General features: G+C 49.9%; 1 long non-coding RNA gene across 1 annotated transcript; it reads right to left on the reverse strand.

Annotated features, from left to right (window-relative positions):
- Window positions 1-309: 309 nt before the first annotated feature.
- LOC121861238 lies at window positions 310-5,243 on the reverse strand. The gene is made up of 3 exons (XR_006087992.1): window positions 5,111-5,243; window positions 2,123-2,226; window positions 310-468 (listed from the first exon to the last, which is right to left on the reverse strand). It is a non-coding gene; the product is annotated as an uncharacterized LOC121861238 (long non-coding RNA).
- Between the last annotated feature and the right edge of the window lie 281 nt (window positions 5,244-5,524).

A 5,524-nucleotide genomic window follows, 5' to 3' on the forward strand; every position in this document is an offset into this window, starting at 1 on the left:
GATATATAAATATAGTTGTTTATACAACATTTAGGCTGATATACTCGTAATATAGACTAATAGCACTACTGTATACTGATTTGTGCTCGCCAAGACCATGATGAGTCACTGTGGCGGCCCGAGTGTGGATTTATTTCGTGGTGAGCCACAAGGTTTTTCGTTCACCCTGAGTGCTCTTTCTTTGTCGCTTTAAGGATCGTCACTTGGGAGTGTATTTTTTTAAATTAGCATAATAATTACAAAACTTATTAATTTTACTTACGGGAGTCGGGGTAGACCTCAAGGATGTTGACTAAGTGGTTGACCTGACCTCCACCTGGAGGCTGGAGGCCGGTCGCTGCCGTAAGTCAAATGTGAGGTTCTGAGGTCCCTCGGGGGTGAGGTTGGAGGAAGCCCAGGTGGTGCTCACAGCTGTGTCATCCATAACCGAAGAGTTGAACCCAAACATTACTGTGGCCTTGATTCGGGCTGAAACACAACACAACCAATAATGTTTACATAAATATTGAGTATATATATATATATATATATATATATATATATATATATATATATATATATATAATATATATATAGAAAGAATATATATATATATATATATATATATATATCAGCTGCACTTAATTATTCATGCAGGCACTTCATTTCAAAGTAAATTAGATTGCTTACTGTAATTAGCAAACGAGATGCTCCATACATAATGGCCAATGTAAGTGCAGTCGCTAGTAGTTAGAGATACACACAAACACCAACCCTATATTAGCTCGATAGTAAGGTCCAGTATACCTTCCCAGAGATCCGCGGCGCTTGTTGAATCTAGTATAATATTAAAAGTAATAAACTAATGTTCATTACTCATTTTATTCAGTTACTTGAAAAAAAGATTCACCCATGGGTAAGGTTCACTGTCTCATACACCTGCCTGGTGATACTTGCACAACCATCTCCATCCTAACCCTTAACCCCTGGATACAACTGGCCTGAATCTTTCATCCCCCCGGCTCTTCACCTACTAGCACGTACCTGTCTCAGTAGCTATTAACGCCTTAATCACTTCCTTATGTTTGTAGTCACCCGCCTGCCTGCTGATAACCTCACCTGGGCACTGAGCTGGAGACTACCTGGGCACAGAGCTAGGACTCACCTGGGCACTGAGCTGGGAAACTCACCTGGGCACAGAGCTAGGAGACTCACCTGGGCACTGAGCTGGAGACTCACCTGGGCACTGAGCTGGGAAACCTACCTGGGCACAGAGCTGGGAAACTCACCTGGGCACAGAGCTGGGAAACCACCTGGGCACAGAGCTGGGAGACTACCTGGGCACAGAGCTAGGAGACTCACCTGGGCACTGAGCTGGGAAACCCACCTGGGCACAGAGCTAGGAGACTCACTGGGCACTGAGCTGGGAGACACCACCTGGGCACTGAGCTGGGAAACTCACCTGGGCACAGAGCTGGGAACCTCACCTGGGCACAGAGCTAGGAGACTCACCTGGGCATGCAGAGCTGGGAGACTCACCTGGGCATGCAGAGCTGGGAGACTCACCTGGGCACTGAGCTGGGAACTCACCTGGGCACTGAGCTGGGAACCACCTGGGCACTGAGCTGGGAAACCCACCTGGGCACTGAGCTGGGAGACTCACCTGGGCACTGAGCTGGGAGACTACCTGGGCACTGAGCTGGAGACTCACCTGGGCACTGAGCTGGGAGACTCACCTGGGCACTTGAGGCTGGGAGACTCACCTGGGCACTGAGCTGAGACACCTGGGCACTGAGCTGGGAGACTCACCTGGGCACTGAGCTGGGAGACTCACCTGGGCACAGAGCTGGGAGACTCACCTGGGCACTGAGCTGAGAGACTCACCTGGGCACTGAGCTGGGAGACTCACCTGGGCACTGAGGGCGAGATCACCTGGGCACTGAAGCTGGGAGACTCACCTGGGCACTGAGCTGGGAGACTCACCTGGGCACTGAGCTGGGAGACTCACCTGGGCACTCAGCTGGGAGACTTACCTGGGCACTCAGCTGGGCACTGAGCTGAGAGACTCACCTGGGCACTGAGCTGGGAGACTCACCCAGGCACTGAGCTGGGAGACTACCTGGGCACAGAGCTGGGAGACCACCTGGGCACTGAGCTGGGAGGTGATGAGGTAGAAGCACAGGGCGCGGAACCTTCTCATGACGTCGAAGGAAGACCATCACACCGTGTCCGGGGCTGGTTCTAGCCCTGGGGAGGTGGCGGTTAGTGACGGCGAGTAGTAGTGATGGTTAGTGACGGCGAGTAGTAGTGATGGTTAGTGACTTATGGTAGTAGTGATGGTTAGTGACGGCGAGAGTAGTAGTGATGGTTAGTGACGGCGAGTAGTAGTGATGGTTAGTGACGGCGAGTAGTAGTGATGGTTAGTGACGGCGAGTAGTGATGGTTAGTGACGGCGAGTAGTAGTGATGGTTAGTGACGGCGAGTAGTAGTGATGGTTAGTGACGGCGAGTAGTAGTGATGGTTAGTGACTGCGAGTAGTAGTGATGGTTAGTGACGACGAGTAGTAGTGATGGTTAGTGACTGCGAGTAGTAGTGATGGTTAGTGACTATGAGTAGTAGTGTATGGTTAGTGACTATGAGTAGGAGGTGGTGGTGGTAGTGTGGTGGTGGAGGGTGGGAATGGTGGTGGTAGGAGTGGTAGTAGTAATGAGGGTGGGAGAAAGGAGTGGTGGTGGTAGCAGGAGGTAGGTAGCAGGAGTGGTGTGTGGTGGCAGGCAGGTGGTGGTGGTAGCAGGAGTGGTGGTGGTGGTAGCAGGAGTGGTGGTGGAGGAGAGAAAGAGTGGTAGTGTGGTAGCAGGAGGAGTGGTGGTGGTGGTAGCAGTGAGTGGTGGTGGTGGTAGCAGAGTGGTGGTGGTGGTAGCAGTGAGTGGTGGTGGTGGTAGTGAGTGGTGGTGGTGGTGGTAGTAGTGAGTGGTGGTGGTGGTGGTGGTGGTGGTAGTAGTAGTGAGTGGTGGTGGGTGGTGGTGGTGGTGGTAGTAGTAGTGAGTGGTGGTGGTGGTGGTGGTAGTGAGTGGTGGTGGTGGTAGTAGTGAGTGGTGGGTAGTTGAGTGGTGGTGGTGGTAGTAGTGAGTGTGGTGGTGGTGGTGGTGGTGGTGGTAGTAGTGAGGGTGGTGGTGGTAGTAGTGAGGGTGGTGGTAGTAGTGAGTGGTGGTGTGGTAGTAGTGAGGTGGTGGTGGTAGTAGTAGTAGTAGTAGTAGTAGTAGTAGCTATAGCGCAGAGGTGGGCGCTCGAACTGGTTAACTACGTTACCGATAAGGGCAATGGTTTCAGCCTTAACAAACAAGAATTTACAGATGCCATTGCTCTAAGGTACGGTTAGTAGATGTATTTGGTCCTCCAAATGCGTGTGTGGCTATTCCTATGATGGCGATCACGCCATGGTTTGCAAGAAGGGCTTACGGAGGCATGACGAGGTAAGTGGATCTCACAGCAAATATGTTGAAGGAAATCTGCCGACGTCATGTAGAACCGACCTCCTTCCACTGGATGGCGAGATCCTCCAACACAGGACTTCAAACACATCTAACGAAGCCCGTTTACGTCAGTGCTCGAGGATTCTGGACGCGGGACAGCGAGCTTTCTTCGACATCAGGATTTGATCCCATGGCCGTTTGTCACCGTAACCTAGCTCGATGCTGCGCATAGGAGGAACGAGAACGACAAGAAGGGCATAAGGGGAGAGAATTCAAATGTTGATCAAGGCAGCTTCACCCTCTAGTGTTCACAACCTCTGGTGGATGGGCCCGTGCAAGAGGTTTCTTTACGCCAGACTCGCGGAGCTGATCTCCGAACAGAAGCAGCAGCCCAGAAGTTATGTCACAGCCCGATGATGTCGACTGTCCTTCTCTCCTTCGGTCGGCTTTGCTCTGCCCTCAGGGGAACGAGAGCTTGCCCCTACTCCGTCAACTGCCGCAGATATCGACTATGAGGCTACAGTCAATGAATGCCGCATGGATTCGTGGCTCAACTAATTTAACACAGATAGATAGTTAAGTATTTGTATTAGGATATTTAATATTAAGGTAAATAAATGGTGGCGAAGGTGTGGCTATTGGAGGCTGAGGCTGTAGTAGTAGTAGTAGTAGTAGTAGTAGTAGTAGTAGTAGTAGTAGGAGTGGTGGTGTGGTGGTGTGTGGGTGGTGGTAGTGAGTGGTGGTGGTAGTGAGTGGTGGTGGGTGGGAGGGTGGTGAGTGGTGGGAGGGTGGTGGTGGTGGGAGTGGTGGTGGTGGTCGGTGGTGGTGTGTGGTGGTGGTGAGTGGTAGTGAGTGGTGAGTGGTGGGTGAGTGGTGGTGGTGAGTGGTGGTGAGTGGTGGGTGAGGGTGGTGGTGTGGTGGGTGGTGGTTAGTGACGGCGGTAGTAGTGATGGTGAGTAGTAGTAGTAGTGGTGGTAGGGTGTGGTGGAGGGTAGTGAGTGGTGGTGTGGTAGGAGGTGTAGAGTGGTGGTGGTAGTGAGTGGTGGTGGTGGTAGTGAGTGGTGGTGGTGGTGGTAGGAGTGGTGGTGGTGGTGGTAGTGAGTGGTGGTGGTGGTAGTGAGTGGTGGTGGTGGTGGTAGTGAGTGGTGGTGGTGGTGGTGGTAGTGATTGGTGGTGGGATACAGGGTAGTGGTGGTTGTTGAAGTTCATCAGAAAGCTGTTACTATCACTCATTACTCCCTGTCAACACGGCTGGAGGGGGAGGATCATGTGGTGTCTTGGTCTGTATATTTTTGTGTGTGTGTGTGTCCACCTACAGGAGCACCACACACACTACCTGGCCACCTGCAGGAGCACCACACACACTGCCTGGCCACCTGCAGGAGCACCACGGTGTTCCTCTAAAAATATGCAGCCGAAAAGGCCAATAAATTATCATAATTTGGCTATTTACGGTAAAAAATTCGGAAAATTCAAATAAAATTGCTTTCATCTTCTTCTGAACAAAGCTTCATATATATACACACACTGTATATATACTGTATAATGAACCGTGCGTAAGAACCTTGGTGGGGAGGAGGGTGATTACGCCGCCACGTCCTACATAGTGGGGCATAAAAAATAATTTCTTGGAAGGTAAAACTGTGTGAATTATTTACCTTCGACCTGGATCAGCTCCTGGGCGTCTAGAAGTGTTGCATCAAGCTCCTCCTGGCCGCCCACACGCCCGTCATACAGCATCCCCTCACCGACACTCACTGGGTCTCCCACGCCCGCGCCCACGTATGTCTTAGACCTGCCCACACTGTAGCTCAATAGCCCGTCTGTAACACACAGAGTAGAGATGTTAGGGGCTCTGCACAATAATAACACATTATATATTATTATTATTATTATTATTATTATTATTATTATTATTATTATTATTATTATTATTATTATTATTATTATTATTATTATTATTATTATTATTATTATTATTATTATACACACACACACACATAATAATACTAGTAAGAAATATATTACCAAAAATGCATTATTCCTACAATTCCCAACGACTACTTTTTGGG

Source organism: Homarus americanus, unplaced genomic scaffold (assembly GCF_018991925.1).
Source record: "Homarus americanus isolate GMGI-L3 unplaced genomic scaffold, GMGI_Hamer_2.0 scaffold21314, whole genome shotgun sequence".
Lineage (NCBI taxonomy): Eukaryota > Metazoa > Arthropoda > Malacostraca > Decapoda > Nephropidae > Homarus > Homarus americanus.